Source organism: Xenopus tropicalis, chromosome 10 (assembly GCF_000004195.4).
Source record: "Xenopus tropicalis strain Nigerian chromosome 10, UCB_Xtro_10.0, whole genome shotgun sequence".
NCBI lineage: Eukaryota > Metazoa > Chordata > Amphibia > Anura > Pipidae > Xenopus > Xenopus tropicalis.
Genome location: NC_030686.2, coordinates 3,352,246 through 3,373,074, shown reverse-complemented (window position 1 = coordinate 3,373,074; position 20,829 = coordinate 3,352,246). Strand labels below are relative to the sequence as shown.

The following is a 20,829-nucleotide window of genomic DNA, read 5'->3' as shown; positions in this document are numbered from 1 at the left end:
CCTATATATTTATACAGTTACATTATGTGCATATATGATATGGGGGTTACACTGTGACAGTGAGGGGGGGGCTCCCCTGATTACATGACGGGGGGGCAGACACCTGTTCCGTAGGCAGAAAGCTCCGCGCCAGACTTTAGGGATCGGATTTTTTTCCAATAAAAAGCTCTGGTCTCTGTGGGAAAGCTCCCAGAAGGAAAAATATTCTTTTTAGCAAATTGTTACGATAAATACTGGTCTTTCTCTGTATTCTCTATACAGGGGGGTAACGACTGATACAGGAGACCCCCAGAATATTTCTTTTGAAATTAGATTTTTAACACAAATTAATAACAAAGGGATTATTTTGACATTTTTCAGCCCATTGATTCCACCTTTATCCGTTGTTGTTAAACGGAGGGCGATGGCAAAGTAAGTTATTCAGAATATTGAATTACGGGATTTTAGCCGTTAGGTGCCGGGCGGGGGGGCGGGGGCCGGGGGGGCAATTAGGACAATGGAACAATTAGAGAGGAATTTTATCAGATATTCTAGTGATTTCCAGAGGTTTTGGGTTGAAGGCACACGGGTCACTTTATCTGCAGGTACATTAATCCTCCCCCAGAGCCCCCCAAGCTGCCCCCCGTGCCACATACCACTGGCTGTAAGGAGCCAATCAGGGGAGGTTCTCTGGCGACTGGTGGATTAAATGCCCCACGCGCCCTCAGTCTAATAGTGGGAGTCCATCCAGGCTGTGATGGGTTAAAGGGGCTAATTGAGTCCAAAGAGGCCAGACTTAAGTGCCCTATGGATAAATGTACCTACCGGTGCCTGTGGGGCTCATCCCGTACATGGCTCCCATGGGGGGGTCTAACCGGCTGCTTTAAAAAGCCCAATGGGGGGTGGGGAAAGTTTTTGAGAGCAAGGGAAAGGGGTTCGGGGAGTAGAGAGACAAATGGGGGGAGAGGGGAAATATAGAAGGGGGGAGAAGAGGGAGGATGGGGGGGAGTAAGGCCAAACGGGGGGGGGGGGAATAGAAAAGTAAAGGAGAGGGGAATAAGAAATCAGGAAGGGGGCAAAAGTTTTTCACACCACTGTTATATATTAGACCACTGTGCAAATAATACAATAAATATATTATATATATATATATATACACTGTACATATTAATACAATATATATATAGACACTGTACAATAATACTATATAATATATATATATATAGACACTGTGCAATAATACAATTATATATATATTGACACTGTGCAAAATTAATACAATATATATATATATATAATTATATATATTATATATATATATATATATATGACACTGTACAATAAACAATTATATAATATAGACACTGTACAATAATACAATATTATATATAGACACTGTGCAATAATACAATATATAATATATAATATATTATATATGACACTGTACAATAAATACAATATATATATAGACACTGTGCATAATACAATATAATAAAGGCTTTGGAGCATTAAATCCTGAGACTTTGATTGGTGGACGTTATGGGAATTTCTCCCTGAAGCTGCTGCGCTGGCAGATACATTACTTTATAAAGGGGGTGACATATTGGGGCCAAGGCAGCAGGGTGCCCTAAGCCAGGGGGGCTCAGGGGCACAATAGACTTAGTGATGGGCAGGGCCAACGTTATGCCGTTTCTGCTCAACAGTCCCCAGATGCCAAGTCTCGCACAGGGTCGGACTGGGGGTGCAGGGAACACTGTGGCTACTGCCCCAGGGGCCCACACACCCCCAAGAGTGCCTCTCCAGCTGCCACCCCTAAACCTCCCCCCGTCTGACGTTCTCCCCTAGGGCGCCCAATCGACCACTTCCCCCCCCCCTCACCAACCGTTGCGAGTGACAAGGGAGCGAGGACTAGGGGTGGGCAGACTGGGCAACAAAACCCAGTGGGCCCTGCGGCCATCGCATCCCTCTCCCGAGGCTCTGAAGGTAAGTATAATAATATTGTGCTCGGGGGATGGGGTCAGCAGGTGGCGGGGCCCCTGCAGGGGTTGTGGGGGCTACAGTGTGGGCCATGGTGCAGTATCCCCGGTGAGCCTTGCCCCCCCCCCCCCAGTCCAACACTGGCAGGAGAGGTACCTGTGGGGGTTAACAGTGATATTCAGTGCAATTAGTATGTTGTTCTCTCCAGGCAGCGGGGCTGTAATGACCCATTAAAGTAAATATAAATCCCTGCATAAAAGTAAGATAGGGCTGCTGCAAAAACAGAAGTCGAGATAATGAGCAATGCAATAATGGATATTGGCGACTGTTGGAACGGCTGGAATCCCATCAGGCCATAGGGGCGCAGGAAACTCGGATTATTCCTTCTGTAAATCCCGTTAGGGACAAATCTGCCCGGATTAGAGCAGCTCAGAGTGATATGATTATCTGATATTCATCCCCGGGGCCGCTAGTCTGTATCCTGGATAAGGGATTATGTATCGGATCACTTACTGCCTAGGGCATTAAAGGGGAAGTTCCCCTTTAAATTAACCTTTAGTATGCTATTCTGAGACAATTTGCAATTGGCTTCATTTTTTATTATTTGTGGATTGTAAATAATTTTTATCTTTTGCTCAGCAGCTCTCCAGAAATTTCAACAGCTGTCTGGTTGCTATGGGACTTGCAACTGTACAAAATAAAAAAATGAAGACCAATTGAAAAAGTTGTCTACGAATTGGTCATTTTGAACACATTAACACCCAATCCGGAGCAGTTATACAGGTGTGTGGGGATAAAGGCTTCCGGAACCTGAGTGAGGCCACGGGGGGTGTTTCAGGGGGTCGTAGTTTCCAACGGCTGAGCGGCTTTATACCTTTCCCATCAAATTCAACACCACTGACCCCCAAGTCAACTCTCACATTGGCTCTGATTGGTCCGTACCTGCCGGGGGTCACTGCCGACGCCGCGTGTGAATGGGCCATGTGTGAGGCCTTTGTGCGAGGAATGTGCCTTTGGCTCAGGTACAGATCAGTCAGGTAGTCAGACCCCCAATCAGAGCTTTCCTTTACCCTTCCTACGACCCCCCCCAGGCATTCCTTCCCCCCCCCCGTTACCCCTTCCTCCTTCTTTATTATATTTACTGTGTCTATTTATTTATACTCTTCCTTGTTGTTCCCAAGGGGCTGGGGGTTATCTTGCCCTTTAACATTTATACCCTGTTGCCTCCTTGGCCGAGGGTCTGATTTACTGAAATTCCCGTATAAACGGTATAAATTCAAATGAACCCCACAATTGTCGTATTTATAAAATGTCACCATAATGCTTCAATCATTCGTACGAGTTTACATTCAAAAATCCCAAATTTTTCAAGCCGGAAAGTATCGGTTAAAACTCAAAAATTTTGAGACGTTCGTTTCCACGAATCCTCTTTATGTTTCCCAAACTGGAATTTCTCCGGCCGCCCTTGAAAGTGGGTGAAATAGAAAACAATGATGGGATTAAGTTCCCCTTGAAACTGGGTGAAATACAAAACAATGATGGGATTAACTTCCCCTTGAAACTGAGGTGAAATAGAAAACAATGATGGGATTAAGTTCCCCTTGAAACTGGGTGAAATAGAAAACAATGATGGGGATTAACTTCCCTTGAAAGTGGGTGAAATAGAAAACAATGATGGGATTAAGTTCCCCTTGAAACTGGGTGAAATAGAAACAATGATGGGATTAAGTTCCCCTTGAAACTGGGTGAAATAGAAACAATGATGGGATTAACTTCCCCTTGAAACTGGGTGAAATAGAAAACAATGATGGGATTAACTTCCCCTTGAAACTGGGTGAAATAAGAAAACAATGATGGATTAAGTTCCCTTGAAGTGGGTGAAATAGAAAACAATGATGGGATTAACTTCCCCTTGAAACTGGGTGAAATAGAAAACAATGATGGGATTAACTTCCCCTTGAAAGTGTGTGAAATAGAAAACAATGATGGGATTAACTTCCCCTTGAAAGTCGGTGAAATAGAAAACAATGATGGGATTAAGTTCCCCTTGAAACTGGGTGAAATAGAAAACAATGATGGATTAACTTCCCCTTGAAACTGGGTGAATAGAAAACAATGATGGGATTAACTTCCCCTGAAACTGGGTGAAATAGAAAACAATGATGGGATTAACTTCCCCTTGAAACTGGGTGAAATAGAAAACAATGATGGGATTAATTCCCCTTGAAACTGGGTGAATAAGAAAACAATGATGGATTAAGTTCCCTTGAAACTGGGTGAAATAGAAAACAATGATGGATTAAGTTCCCCTTGAAAACTGGGTGAAATAGAAAACAATGATGGGATTAACTTCCCCTTGAAACTTGGGTGAAATAGAAAACAATGATGGGATTAACTTCCCCTTGAAACTGGGTGAATAGAAAACAATGATGGATTAACTTCCCCTTGAAACTGGGTGAAATAGAAACATGATGGGATTAACTTCCCTTAAACTGGGTGAAATAGAAAACAATGATGGAATTAAGTTCCCCTTGAAACTGGTTGAAATAGAAAACAATGATGGGATTAACTTCCCTTGAAAGTGGGTGAAATAAGTCAATAAGGCCGTGGCTGACTATTCTACCCTCCGTAGGACTCGACAGGCCAAAACCTGCCAATTAAACCACAAATTATGAGAGTTATTTTTTTGAAAACTTGAATTCTCGGGGAAAAAGTTGCGGCAACTAATTTGCACTAATAAAACCCACGCGCAATGAGTTGCAGTTACTTAAACAGTAACCTATGCAGGGAGTCTTGCAATTAGTCACCGCAACCACTGCTGCAACTAATCACCCCATGTGTCTTCGTTCCTAAGGGTTAAGACACAAGGAACTACTTAGTAGCAGCTACTAAAACAGACAATGCTGATCATTTACTGATAACTGTCCCTATATGTGTTTAGCAAGAGGAATTGTCAGTATTGTCTATGGCGGGGGATTTTCTGGAGTTTAGTAGCCATGACAAGTAGCTGCTACTAAGTAGCTCTGTTGTTCTCCACCCTTATACCACCGAGCAGCCTCCTTTATAAGTAGAACTAGGAGTGTCTTGCACTATACACTGCAGCCTCTAGAGGGAGCCAGAGAGCTGTCTCATTCATCTCTGTTATCAGCACAAGATAAGTTTATTCAACTGTTGTGTTTCCTTAAACTTCCCTAGTAATTGTGTTTCCTTTCATCTAATTGCCCTCACCTTGTGCCCCAAACTAGGGGGGGTATATCTGTGCCTATATATTATACAGTTACATTATGTGCATATATGATTATGGGGGTTACACTGTGACAGTGGGGGGGGGGGGGAAAGATGGGGGTATATCTGTGCATATATATTATACAGTTACATTATGTGCATATATGATATGGGGGTTACACTGTGACAGTGGGGGGGGGCTGGGGAAAGATGGGGGGTATATCTTGGCCTTATATTATACAGTTAACATTATGTGCATATATGATATGGGGTTACACTGTGACAGTGGGGGGGGCTGAGAAAGATGGGGGTATATCTGCTGCCTATATATTATACAGTTTACATTATGTGCATATATGATATGGGGGTTACAACTGTGACTGACAGTGGGGGCTGGGAGAAAGATGGGGGTATATCTGTGCCTATATATTATACAGTTACATTATGTGCATATATGATATGGGGGTTACACTGTGACAGTGGGGGGGCTGGGGAAAGATGGGGGTATATCTGTGCCTATATATTATACAGTTACATTATGTGCATATATGATATGGGGGTAACACCTGTGACAGTGGGGGGGGCGTGGGGAAAGATGGGGGGTATATCTGTGCCTATATATTATACAGTTACATTATGTGCATATATGATATGGGGGTTACACTGTGACAGGGGGGGGGGCTGGGGGAAAGATGGGGGGTATACTCTGTGCCTATATATATAACAGTTACATTATGTGCATTATATGATATGGGGGTTACCACTGTGACAGTGGGGGGGGGGGGGAAAGATGGGGGGTATATCTGTGCCTATATATTATACAGTTACATTATGTGCATATATGATATGGGGGTTAACACTGTGACAGTGGGGGGGGGGAAAGATGGGGGGTATATCTGTGCCTATATATTATACAGTTACATTATGTGCATATATGATATGGGGGTTACACTGTGACAGTGGGGGGGGCGGGGAAAGATGGGGGTATATCTGTGCCTATATATTATATAACAGTTACATTATTGTGCATATTGATATGGGGGTTACACATGTGACAGTGGGGGGGGGGGCTGGGGGAAAGATGGGGGGTATACTGTGCCTATATATTATACAGTTACATTATGTGCATATATGATATGGTTACACTGTGACAGTGGGGGGGGCTGGGGAAAGATGGGGGTATATCTGTGCCTATATATTATACAGTTACATTATGTGCATATATGATATGGGGGTACACTGTGACAGTGGGGGGGGCGGGGGGGAAAGATGGGGGGTATATCTGTGCCTATATATTATACAGTTACATTATGTGCTATATGATATGGGGGTTACACTGTGACAGTGGGGGGGGGGAAAGTGGGGGGGTATAAATGACTGATTGCAGTGCGCACAGAGCGCCAGTAGATGGCAGCAGATCCACATAAGCGGCTCATAAATACATCCGCGACAGGTTTCCTTTCGCTTCCTGGGAGATTTGGCCCCTGCCGGAGCCTGTAGAGCGCTGGATTTGAACAGTCGGGGGACGCACAGACTCCGGTGAGTGATACTTTGTGTCTAATTCCCTTTATTCCTCCCCACAGGGCGCTGTGTTACCGTAACGTGTGTGTATCAGTCCCCCCCCATTAGCCTTTATATATTGTAACCCCCACATTGTCACCCGACCCCCAATCCCAGCATTCTGTGCGTGTGCCTGGGCAGAGGGAGGAGCTTGTTTAGAGAGGGCGGTGCCTGAGGTGGAGGTGTTTTACCTTGCTGGCATTACCTGCTCATGGGGGGGTTACATTAGTATTAGTTACATAGGGTTGAAAAAAGACCAGTGTCCATCAAGTTCAACCCATCCAAGTAAACCAGCACCCACCTACCAATCTATACACCACCTACCAATCTATACACACACCTACCAATCATACCACTCACCTACCAATCTATACACTCACCTACCAATCTATACACATACCAATCCACCTCACCTACCAATCTATCACACACTCACCTACCAATCTATACACACTCACCTACCAATCTATACACTCACCTACCAATCTTATACACTCACCTACCATCTATACACTCACCTACCAATCTATACACATCACCTACATACACACCAATCTATACACACTCACCTACCAATCTATACACTCACCTACCAATCTATACACTCACCTACCATCTATACACACACCTACCAATCTATACACAATATATATATATATAGACACTGTACAATAATACAGTATATGTGGGCGCAGTACAATATATATAGACACTGTGCAATAATACAATATACAGTGGTGTGAAAAACTATTTGCCCCCTTCGTGATTTCTTATTCTTTTGCATGTTTGTCACACAAAATGTTTCTGATCATCAAACACATGTAACTATTAGTCAAAGATAACACAAGTAAACACAAAATGCAGTTTTTAAATGAGGGTTTTTATTATTTAGGGAGAAAAAAATCCAAACCTACATGGCCCTGTGTGAAAAAGTAATTGCCCCCTGAACCTAATAACTGGTTGGGCCACCCTTAGCAGCAATAACTGCAATCAAGTGTTTGCGATAACTTGCAACGAGTCTTTTACAGCGCTCTGGAGGAATTCCCACTCATCTTTGCAGAATTGTTGTAATTCAGCTTTATTTGAGGGTTTTCTAGCATGAACCGCCTTTTTAAGGTCATGCCACAACATCTCAATAGGATTCAGGTCAGGACTCTGACTAGGCCACTCCAAAGTCTTCATTTTGCTTTTCTTCAGCCATTCAGAGGTGGATTTGCTGGTGTGTTTTGGGTCATTGTCCTGCTGCAGCACCCAAGATCGCTTCAGCTTGAGTTGACGAACAGATGGCCGGACATTCTCCTTCAGGATTTTTTGGTAGAACAGTAGAATTCATGGTTCCATCTATCACAGCAAGCCTTCCAGGTCCTGAAGCAGCAAAACAACCCCAGACCATCACACTACCACCACCATATTTTACTGTTGGTATGATGTTTCTTTTTCTGAAATGCTGTGTTACTTTTACGCCAGATGTAACGGGACACGCACCTTCCAAAAAGTTCAACTTTTGTCTCGTCGGTCCACAAGGTATTTTCCCAAAAGTCTTGGCAATCATTGAGATGTTTTTTAGCAAAATTGAGACGAGCCTTAATGTTCTTTTTGCTTAAAAGTGGTTTGCGCCTTGGAAATCTGCCATGCAGGCCGTTTTTGCCCAGTCTCTTTCTTATGGTGGAGTCGTGAACACTGACCTTAATTGAGGCAAGTGAGGCCTGCAGTTCTTTAGATGTTGTCCTGGGGTCTTTTGTTGCCTCTCGGATGAGTTGTCTCTGCGCTCTTGGGGTAATTTTGTTCGGCCGGCCACTCCTGGGAAGGTTCACCACTGTTCCATGTTTTTGCCATTTGTGGATAATGGCTCTCACTGTGGTTCGCTGGAGTCCCAAAGCTTTAGAAATGGCTTTATAACCTTTACCAGACTGATAGATCTCAATTACTTTTGTTCTCATTTGTTCCTCAATTTCTTTGGATCTTGGCATGATGTGTAGCTTTTGAGGTGCTTTTGGGCTACTTCTCTGTGTCAGGTAGCTCCTATTTAAGTGATTTCTTGATTGAAACAGGTGTGGCAGTAATCAGGCCTGGGGGTGACTACACAAATTGAACTCAGGTGTGATAAACCACAGTTTAGTTATTTTTTAACAAGGGGGCAATCACTTTTTCACACAGGGCCATGTAGATTTGGAGTTTTTTTCTCCTTAATAACGTAAACCTTCATTTAAAACTGCATTTTGTGTTCAATTATGTTATCTTTGACTAATAGTTAATGGACGGTTTTTGATGAGCAGAAACATTTGTGTGACAAACATGCAAAAGAATAAGAAATCAGGAAGGGGGCAAATAGTTTTTTCACACCACTGTATATATAGACACTGTGCAATAATACAATAAATATATATATATATATATAATACACTGTACAATTATATACAATATATATATAGACACTGTACAATAATAATACTATATATATATATATATATATAGACACTGTGCAATAATACAATATATATATATAGACACTGTGCAATAATTACAATATATATATATAATATTATATATAATATATATATAATAATATATATATATAGACACTGTACAATATACAATATATATATATAGACACTGTGCAATAATACAATATATATTATATATATATATATATATGACACTGTACAATAATACAATATATATATAGACACTGTGCAATAATACAATATAATAAAGGCTTTGGGAGCATTAAATCCTGAGACTTTGATTGGTGGGACGTTATGGGAATTTCTCCCTGAAGCTGCTGCGCTGGCAGATACATTACTTTATAAAGGGGGTGACATATTGGGGCCAAGGCAGCAGGGTGCCCTAAGCCAGGGGGCTCAGGGGCCACATAGACTTAGTGATGGGCAGGGCCAACGTTATGCCGTTTCTGCTCAACAGTCCCCAGATGCCAAGTCTCGCACAGGGTCGGACTGGGGGTGCAGGGGAACACTGTGGCTACTGCCCCAGGGGCCCCACACACCCCCAAGGTGCCTCCTCCAGCTGCGCACCCCTAAACCTCCCCCCCGTCTGACGTTCTCCCCTAGGGCGCCCAATCGACCAACTTCCCCCCCCCCCCCACCCGTTGCGAGTGACAAGGGAGCGAGGACTAGGGTGGGCAGGACTGGGCAACAAAAACCCAGTGGGCCCTGCCGGCCAATCGCATCCCTCTCCGAGGCTCTGAAGGTAAGTATAATAATATGTGCTCGGGGGATGGGGTCAGGCAGGTGGCGGGGCCCCTGCAGGGGTTGTGGGGGCTACAGTGTGGGCCCATGGGTGCAGTATCCCCGGTGAGCCTTGCCCCCCCCCCCCCAGTCCAACACTGGCAGGAGAGGTACCTGTGGGGGTAAAACAGTGATATCAGTGCAATCTAGTATGTTTGTTCTCTCCAGGCAGCGGGGCTGTAATGGACCCATTAAAGTAAATATAAATCCCTGCCATAAAGTAAGGATAGGGCTGCTGCAAAAACAGAAGTCGAGATAATGAGCAATGGCAATAATGGAATATTGGCGACTGTTGGAACGGCTGGAATCCCATCAGGCCATAGGGGCGCAGGAAACTCGGGATTATTCCTTCTGTAAATCCCGTTAGGGACAAATCTGGCCCGGATTAGAGCAGCTCAGAGTGATATGATTATACTGATATTCATCCCCGGGGCCGCTAGTCTGTATCCTGGATAAGGGATTATGTATCGATCACTTACTGCCTAGGGCATTAAAGGGGAAGTTCCCCTTTAAATTAACCTTTAGTATGCTATTCTGAGACAATTTGCAATTGGTCTTCATTTTTTATTATTTGTGGATTGTAAATAATTTATCTTTTTGCTCAGCAGCTCTCCAGAATTTTCAGCAGCTGTCTGGTTGCTAGGGACTTGCAACTGTACAAAATAAAAAAATGAAGACCAATTGAAAAGTTGCTACGAATTGGTCATTCGTTTGAACACATTAACACCCAAGTCCCGGAGCAGTTTATACAGGGTGTGTGGGGATAGAAGGCTTCCGGAACCTGAGTGAGGCCACGGGGGGTGTTTCAGGGGGGTCGTAGTTTCCACGGGCTGAGCGGCTTTATACCTTTCCCATCAAATTCAACACCACTGACCCCCAAGTCAACTCTCACATTGGCTCTGATTGGTCCGTACCTGCCGGGGGTCACTGCCCGACGCCGCGTGTGAATGGGGCCATTGTGAGGCCTTTGTGCGAGGAATGTGCCTTTGGCTCAGGTACAGTCACAGTCAGGTAGTCAGACCCCCAATCAGAGCTTTCCTTTACCTTCCTACGACCCCCCCCCAGGCATTCCTTCCCCCCCCCCCCTTACCCCTTCCTCCTTCTATATTTATATGTGTCTATTTATTTTACTCTTCCTGTTGTCCCCAAGGGGGGGTTATCTTGCCCTTAACATTTATACCCCTGTTGCCTCCTTGGCCGGGGTCTGATTTGATTACTTTCCCGTATAAACGGTATAAATTCAAATGAAACCCCACAATTGTCGTATTTATAAAATGTCACCATAATGCTTCAATCATTCGTACGAGTTTACATTCAAAAATCCCAAATTTTTCAAGCCGAAAGTATCGTTAAAACTCAAAAAATTTGAGACGTTCGTTTCCACGAATCCTCTTTATGTTTCCCAAACTGGAATTTCTTCCGGCCGCCCTTGAAAGTGGGTGGAAATAGAAAACAATGATGGGATTAAGTTCCCTTGAAACTGGTGAAATACAAAACAATGATGGGATTAACTCCCCTTGAAACTGGGTGAAATAGAAAACAATGATGTGGGATTAAGTTCCCCTTGAAAACTGGGTGAAATAGAAAACAATGATGGGATTAACTTCCCCTTGAAAGATGTTAAGAAACTGGGTGAAATAGAAAAATGATGGATTAAGTTCAAACTGGGTGAAATAGAAAACAATGATGGGATTAACTTCCCCTTGAAACTGGGTGAAATAGAAAACAATGATGGGATTAACTTCCCCTTGAAATGGGTGAAATAGAAAACATGATGGGATTAACTTCCCCTGAAATGGGTGAAATAAAAACAATGATGGATTAACTTCCCCTTGAAACTGAAAGTGGAAATAGAAAACAATGATGGGATTAACTTCCCTTGAAAGTGGGTGAAATAGAAAACAATGATGATTAACTTCCCCTTGAAACTGGTGCTAAAACAATGATGGATTAACCCCTTGAAACTGGGTGAAATAGAAAACAATGATGGATTAACTTCCCTTGAAACTGGGTGAAATAAAAACAATGATGGGATTAACTTCCCCTTGAAACTGGGAAATGAAAAACAATGATGGATTTCCCCCTTGAAACTGGGTGAGGAAAACAATGATGGGATTAAGTTCCCCTTGAAACTGGGTGAAATAGAAAACAATGATGGATTAAGTTCCCCTTGAAACTGGGTGAATAGAAAACAATATGGAAAACTTCCCTTAAACTGGGTGAAATAGAAAACATGATGGGATTAACTTCCCTTGAACTGGGTGAAATAGAAAACAATGATGGATTAACTTCCCCTTGAAACTGGGTGAAATAGAAAACATGATGGATTAACTTCCCCTTGAAACTGGGTGAAATAGAAAACAATGATGGAATTAATTCCCCTTGAAACTGGTTGAAATAGAAAACAAGTGATGGGATAACTTCCCCTTGAAAGTGGGTGAAATAAGTCAATAAGGCCGTGGCTGACTATTCTAACCCTCCGTAGGACTCGACAGGCCAAACCTGCCAATTAAACCACAAATTATGAGAGTTATTTTTGAAAAACTTGAATTCCTCGGGGAAAAAGTTGCGGCAACTAATTTGCACTAATAAAACCCACGCGCAATGAGTTGCAGTTACTTAAACAGTAAAACCTATGCAGGGAAAGTCCTTGCAATTAGTCACCGCAACCACTGCTGCAACTAATCACCCCATGTGTCTTCGTCCTAAGGGTTAAGACACAAGGAACTACTAGTAGCAGCTACTAAAACAGACAATGCTGATCATTTACTGATAACTGTCCCCCTATATGTGTTTAGCAGAGGGAATTGTCAGTATTGTCTATGGGGGGGATTTTCTGGAGTTTAGTAGCCATGACAAGTACTGCTACTAAGTAGCTCTGTGTGTCTTCACCCTTATACCACCGAGCAGCCTCCTTTATAAGTAGAACTAAGGAGTGTCTTGCACTATACACTGCAGCTCTAGAGGGAGCCAGAGAGCTGTCTCATTCATCTCTGTTATCAGCAACAAGATGAAAGTTTTATTCAACTGTGTGTTCCTTAACTTCCCTAGTAATTGTGTTTCTTTCATCTAATTGCCCTCACTTGTGCCCCAAACTAGGGGGGGTATATTGTGCCTATATATTATACAGTTACATTATGTGCATATATGATATGGGGGGTTACACTGTGACAGTGGGGGGGGGGGGAAAGATGGGGGGTATATCTGTCCTATATATTATACAGTTACATTATGTGCATATATGATATGGGGGTTACACTGTGACAGTGGGGGGGGGGGCTGGGGGGAAAGATGGGGGGTATATCTGTGCCTATATATTATACAGTTACATTATGTGCAATATATGATATGGGGGTTACACTGTGACAGTGGGGGGCTGGGAGAAAGATGGGGGGTATATCTGTGCCTATATATTATACAGTTACATTATGTGCATATATGATATGGGGGTTACACTGTGACAGTGGGGGGGCTGGGAGAAAGATGGGGGGTATATCTGTGCCTATATATTATACAGTTACATTATGTGCATATATGATATGGGGGTTACACTGTGACAGTGGGGGGGGGCTGGGGAAAGATGGGGGTATATCTGTGCCTATATATTATACAGTTACATTATGTGCATATATGATATGGGGGTTACACTGTGACAGTGGGGGGGGCTGGGGAAAGATGGGGGGTATATCTGTGCCTATATATTATACAGTTACATTATGTGCATATATGATATGGGGGTTACACTGTGACAGTGGGGGGGGGGCTGGGGAAAGATGGGGGGGTATATCTGTGCCTATATATTATACAGTTACATTATGTGCATATATGATATGGGGTTACACTGTGACAGTGGGGGGGGGGGGAAAGATGGGGGGTATATCTGTGCCTATATATTATACAGTTACATTATGTGCATATATGATATGGGGGTTACACTGTGACATGGGGGGGGGGGAAAGATGGGGGGTATATCTGTGCCTATATATTATACAGTTACATTATGTGGCATATATGATATGGGGTTACACTGTGACAGTGGGGGGGGGCTGGGGGAAAGATGGGGGGTATATCTGTGCCTATATATTATACAGTTACATTATGTGCATATATGATATGGGGGTTACACTGTGACAGTGGGGGGGGGGCTGGGGGAAAGATGGGGGGTATACCTGTGCCTATATATATACAGTTACATTATGTGCCATATATGATATGGGGGTTACACTGTGACAGTGGGGGGGGGGCTGGGGGAAAGATGGGGGGTATATCTGTGCCTATATATTATACAGTTACATTATGTGCATATATGATATGGGGGTTACACTGTGACAGTGGGGGGGGGGGGCTGGGGGAAAGATGGGGGGTATATCTGTGCCTATATATTATACAGTTTACATTATGTGCATATATGATATGGGGGTTACACTGTGACAGTGGGGGGGGGGAAAGATGGGGGTATATCTGTGCCTATATATTATACAGTTACATTATGTGCATATATGATATGGGGGTTACACTGTGACAGTGGGGGGGGGGGAAAGATGGGGGGTATATCTGTGCCTATATATTATACAGTTACATTATGTGCATATATGATATGGGGGTTACACTGTGACAGTGGGGGGGGGCTGGGGGAAAAGATGGGGGGTATATCTGTGCCTATATATTATACAGTTACATTATGTGCATATATGATATGGGGGTTACACTGTGACAGTGGGGGGGGCTGGGGGAAAGATGGGGGTATATCTGTGCCTATATATTATACAGTTACATTATGTGCATATATGATATGGGGGTTACACTGTGACAGTGGGGGGGGCTGGGGGAAAGATGGGGGGTATATCTGTGCCTATATATTATACAGTTACATTATGTGCATATATGATATGGGGGTTACAATTGTGACAGTGGGGGGGGGGCTGGGGGAAAGAATGGGGGTATATCTGTGCCTATATATTATACAGTTACATTATGTGCATATATGATATGGGGGTACACTGTGACAGTGGGGGGGCTGGGGGAAAGATGGGGGGTATATCTGTGCTATGTATTATACAGTTACATTATGTGCATATATGATATGGGGGTTACACTGTGACCAGTGGGGGGGGGGCTGGGGAAAGATGGGGTATATCTGTGCCTATATATTATACAGTTTACATTATGTGCATAATATGATATGGGGGTTACACTGTGACAGTGGGGGGGGGGGGCTGGGGGGAAAGATGGGGGGTAATCTTGTGCCTAATAATTATACAGTTACCATTATGTGCATATATGTATGGGGGCTTACACTGTGACAGTGGGGGGCTGGGGGAAAGATGGGGGCATATCTGTGCCTATATATTATACAGTTACATTATGTTGCATATATGATATGGGGGTTACACTGTGACAGTGGGGGGGGGGGGCTGGGGGAAAGATGGGGGGTATATCTGTGCCTATATATTATACAGTTACATTATGTGCATATATGATATGGGGGTTACACTGCTGACAGTGGGGGGGGGGCTGGGGGAAAGATGGGGGGTATATCTGCTGCCTATATATTATACAGTTACATTATGTGCATATATGATATGGGGGTTACACTGTGACAGTTGGGGGGGGGCTGGGGGAAAGATGGGGGGTATATCTGTGCCTATATATTATACAGTTACATTATGTGCATATATGATATGGGGGTTACACTGTGACAGTGGGGGGGGGGCTGGGGAAAGATGGGGGGTATATCTGTGCCTATATATTATACAGTTACATTATGCTGCATATATGATATGGGGGTTACACTGTGACAGTGGGGGGGGGAAGATGGGGGGTATATCTGTGCCTATATATTATACAGTTACATTATGTGCATATATGATATGGGGGTTACACTGTGACAGTGAGGGGGGGCTCCCCTGATTACATGACGGGGGGGCCAGACACCTGTTCCGTAGGCAGAAAGCTCCGCGCCAGACTTTAGGCGATCGGATTTTTTTCCAATAAAAAGCTCTGAGTCTCTGTGGGAAAGCTCTCCAGAAGGAAAATATTCTTTTTAGCAAATTGTTACGATAAATACTGGTCTTTCTCTGTATTCTCTATACAGGGGGGTAACGACTGATACAGGAGACCCCCAGAATATTTCTTTTGAAATTAGATTTTTAACACAAATTAATAACAAAGGGATTATTTTGACATTTTTCAGCCCATTGATTCCACCTTTATCCGTTGTTGTTAAACGGAGGGCGATGGCAAAGTAAGTTATTCAGAATATTGAATTACGGGATTTTTAGCCGTTAGGTGCGGGCGGGGGGGGCGGGGGCCGGGCGGGGGCAATTAGGACAATGGAACAATTAGAGAGGAATTTTATCAGATATTCTAGTGATTCCAGAGGTTTTGGGTTGAAGGCACACGGGTCACTTTATCTGCAGGTACATTAATCCTCCCCCAGAGCCCCCCAAGCTGCCCCCCGTGCCACATACCACTGGCTGTAAGGAGCCAATCAGGGGAGGTTCTCTGGCGACTGGTGGATTAAATGCCCCACGCGCCCTCAGTCTAATAGTGGGAGTCCATCCAGGCTGTGATGGGTTAAAGGGGCTAATTGAGTCCAAAGAGGCCAGACTTAAGTGCCCTATGGATAAATGTACCTACCGGTGCCTGTGGGGCTCATCCCCTGTACATGGCTCCCATGGGGGGGTCTAACCGGCTGCTTTATAAAGCCCAATGGGGGGTGGGGAAAGTTTTGAGAGCAAGGGAAAAGGGGTTCGGGGAGTAGAGAGACAAATGGGGGAGAGGGGGAAATATAGAAGGGGGGAGAAGAGGGAGGATGGGGGGAGTAAGGCCAAACGGGGGGGGGGGGGAATAGAAAAGTAAAGGAGAGGGGATGAGAGACAGAAGGAGAGAGGGGAAGGGAAAGGGGGGTTCGGGGAGTAGAGAGACAAATGGGGGGAGAGGGGAAATATAGAAGGGGGGAGAAGAGGGAGGATGGGGGGAGTAAGGCCAAACAGTTGGGGGGGGGAATAGAAAAGGAAAGGAGAGGGGATGAGAGACAGAAGGAGAGAGGGAAGGGAAAGGGGTTCGGGGAGTAGAGAGACAAATGGGGGGAGAGGGGAAATATAGAAGGGGGGAGAAGAGGGAGGATGGGGGGGAGTAAGGCCAAACAGTTGGGGGGGGCAATAGAAAAGGAAAGGAGAGGGGATGAGAGACAGAAGGAGAGAGGGGAAGGGAAAGGGGGTTCGGGGAGTAGAGAGACAAATGGGGGGAGAGGGGAAATATAGAAGGGGGGAGAGAGGGAGGATGGGGGGGAGTAAGGCCAAACAGTTGGGGGGGGAATAGAAAAGAAAGGAGAGGGGATGAGGACAGAAAGGAGAGAGGGGAAGGGAAAGGGGGTTCGGGGAGTAGAGAGACAAATGGGGGAAGAGGGGAAATATAGAAGGGGGGAGAAGAGGGAGGATGGGGGGGGAGTAAGGCCAAACAGTTGGGGGGGGGCAATAGAAAAGGAAAGGAGAGGGGATGAGAGACAGAAGGAGAGAGGGGAAGGGAAAGGGGGTTCGGGGAGTAGAGAGACAAATGGGGGGAGAGTTGGTCAAAGAGTAATACCAGCCAGGAAGGGAGAATAATAGAAAAAGGAGAGAAGAACAAGTGGATAAAGGGGGGACTGGGAAGGAGGGGGGGGCGACTTGTGACATTATTTACATGACGCACAAGATGCAGACACGGGGGGGCGCGGAGGCTGCAGGGGGATTACGTTCTTTCAGTTACAGGTAGGAGGAAACCCCGGCACGGAGTATAAATCTCACTGAAGGATCCGTGTCCCCATTAATCCGCTTGTTGCCTAATTGGGGTGTCACGGGGGGGGGGGGGTGATTAAAGGATTAAAAGTTGAGTTTTGTTGAAAAGTAGAAGCGACAGAGGCTGAAAAGTAATCCGAGTGCCCCAGAAATTAAACCAAATTCTCTCTCTGGAAGCAGAAAAGTCCCCAAAAATGTCCTTGTCTGGCGGCAAACTCATCCCTGGGTATGGCAAAGCTCTTGGGCTCAATTCCATTCAGATGATTGGGGGAATTAGTGTATTGATTAAAGGAATCATGGGAAACATCAGGTAATAGAGCTTCTCCTGCATTCTAATCTGTTTCCCATGGGGCAGTGGGGCAAGATGGAGACAGTAGGACAAGATGGAGACAGTAGGACAAGATGGAGACAGTAGGACAAGATGGAGACAGTAGGACAAGATGGGGACAGTAGGGCAAGATGGAGACAGTAGGGCAAGATGGGGACAGTAGGGCAAGATGGAGACAGTTAGGCAAGATGGAGACAGTAGGCAAGATGGAGACAGTAGGGCAAGATGGAGACAGTAGGGCAAGATGGAGACAGTAGGACAAGATGGAGACAGTAGGGCAAGATGGGGACAGCAGGCAAGATGGGGACAGTAGGCAAATGGAACATAGGGCTAAGATGGAGTCAGTTAGGCAAGATGGAGACAGTAGGCAAGATGGGACAGTAGGGCAAGATGGAGACAGTTACGGGCCAAGATGGGACACGCAGCGTGCAAGACTGAGACGCGCGGGCAAGATGGGACAGCCATCGCAAGATGAGACAAGTTACACCCCCCTAGCGCAAGATGGGGACACAGTAAGGCCACATAGACACAATTAGGCAAGATCAGACAGCGGTCAAATGGGGACAGCAGAGACAAGCGTGGAGACAGTAGGCAAGATGGAGACCGTAGACAAGATGTAGACATTGGACAAGATGAGACAGTAGGCAAGATCGGAACAATCAGGCAAGATGGAGACACTAGCATACAAGATGGAGACACGTAGGACAAGATGGAGACAGCACATAGGACAAGATGGAGACAGCAGACACGTAGTGGAGACAGTAGACAATGCGACGGTAGACAGTATCAGTAGGGCAAGATGGAGACAGCCATAGTTGCCGCAAGATGAGACAGATAGGACAATCCAAGGTTGCTGTAACATCACGCAATGTAAGACTGCACCATAGAGTTTAGTACATATTATACAAGTTTGGGCGCTCGGTGCATTTATTCCTTGGTTTTTTAAATTCCTTTCTCACATTATGGGGTTAATGACAATTAAAGGTAAAGAGATTCCCCAAAGGTTCATGTTATTTTCCTGAATATAATTTAATAAGGTTGGAACTTTCCCTGTAAAGGTAGTGCCAAGGGACATGGGATTCCACTGGTGCCAACGTGTTACATCTCCCTGGGGTAATAAATCCCCCCCCCCCCCCCCCATTATTATATATTACAGCAGAAGAAAGGTAGGACGGAGCACTGTGTCTTTTCCAATTAAAAGTGAATCTTTATTATTTCCATATTAAAAACATAACATAGAGTCTAGCTTGATGCGTTTCGTGACAACATGTCACAAAGTGTTGTCACGAAACGCATCAAGCTAGACTCTATGTTATGTTTTTAATATGGAAATAATAAAGATTCACTTTTAATTGGAAAAGACACAGTGCTCCGTCCTACCTTTCTTCTGCTGCTAAAATTTGCCTGGATCGGGGGCGTTTGGAGGCGTGGCAGCACAGGTGTCTATACGTGGTGCTATCCTGGTGAGTGCTCCCCTTATCTTCTTGGCAAGCCACTATTATATATATACTGATAGGCCTGACTTACTGAGCTTAGGTATTGGGGGGTCCAAAGTACCTATATCTGTGCCTATATATTATACAGTTACATTATGTGCTGTAGTATATATCTGTGCCTATATATATACAGTTACATTATGTGCATATATATGGTGGGGTTACACTGTGACGGGGGGGGGGGGCTGGGAAAGATGGGGGCTAATATCTTGCCTATATATTATTACAGTTACATTATGTGCATATATGATATGGGTTACACTTGACAGTGGGGGGGGGGGGGGGAAAAGATGGGGGTATATCTGTGCCTATATATTATACAGTTACAATTATGTGCATATAGATATGGGGTTACACTGTGACAGTGGGGGGGGGGGGGGCTGGGGGAAAGATGGGGGTATATCTGTGCCTATATATTATACAGTTACATTATGTGCATATATGATATGGGGGTTACACTGTGACAGTGGGGGGGGGGGGCTGGGGAAAGATGGGGGTATATCTGTGCCTATATATTATACAGTTACATTATGTGCAATATATGATATGGGGGTTACACTGTGACAGTGGGGGGGGGGGGGCTGGGGGAAAGATGGGGGGTATATCTGTGCCTATATATTATACAGTTACATTATGTGCATATATGATATGGGGGTTACACTGTGACAGTGGGGGGGGGGGGGGGCTGGGGGAAAGATGGGGGGTATATCTGTGCCCTATATATTATAACAGTTACTTATGTGCATATATGATATGGGGGTTACACTGTGACAGTGGGGGGGGGGGGGCTGGGGGAAAGATGGGGGTATATCTGTGCCTATATATTATACAGTTACATTATGTGCATATATGATATGGGGGTTACACTGTGACAGTGGGGGGGGGGGCTGGGGGAAAGATGGGGGTATGATCTGTGCCTATATATTATACAGTTACATTATGCTGCATATATGATATGGGGTTACACTGTGACAGTGGGGGGGGGGGGGGCTGGGGGAAAGATGGGGGGGTATATCTGTGCCTATATATTATACAGTTACATTATGTGCATATATGATATGGGGTTACACTGTGACAGTGGGGGGGGGGGGCTGGGGGAAAGATGGGGGTATATCTGTGCCTATTATTATACAGTTACATTATGTGCATATATGATATGGGGGTTACACTGTGACAGTGGAGGGGGGGGCTGGGGAAAGATGGGGGGGTATATCTGTGCCTATATATTATACAGTTACATT

General features: G+C 44.7%; 1 protein-coding gene across 4 annotated transcripts in view; it reads left to right on the top strand.

Moving 5' to 3' along the window:
* The window catches only part of LOC116407958 (chloride channel CLIC-like protein 1), a 68,538-nt gene that overhangs the window by 5,400 nt on the left and 42,309 nt on the right, over positions 1-20,829 (top strand). Inside the window, exon 1 of one of the 4 annotated variants that reach the window (XR_004220640.1) lies at positions 6,611-6,720. The exons of 1 other annotated variant lie outside the window; for it this stretch is intronic. The gene's annotated coding sequence lies outside the window, so the exon portion shown is untranslated. Of the gene's footprint in view, positions 1-6,610; positions 6,721-20,829 lie in introns of those variants that run through there. 2 more of the 4 variants (XM_031894436.1, XM_031894434.1) reach the window with 2 other exon arrangements.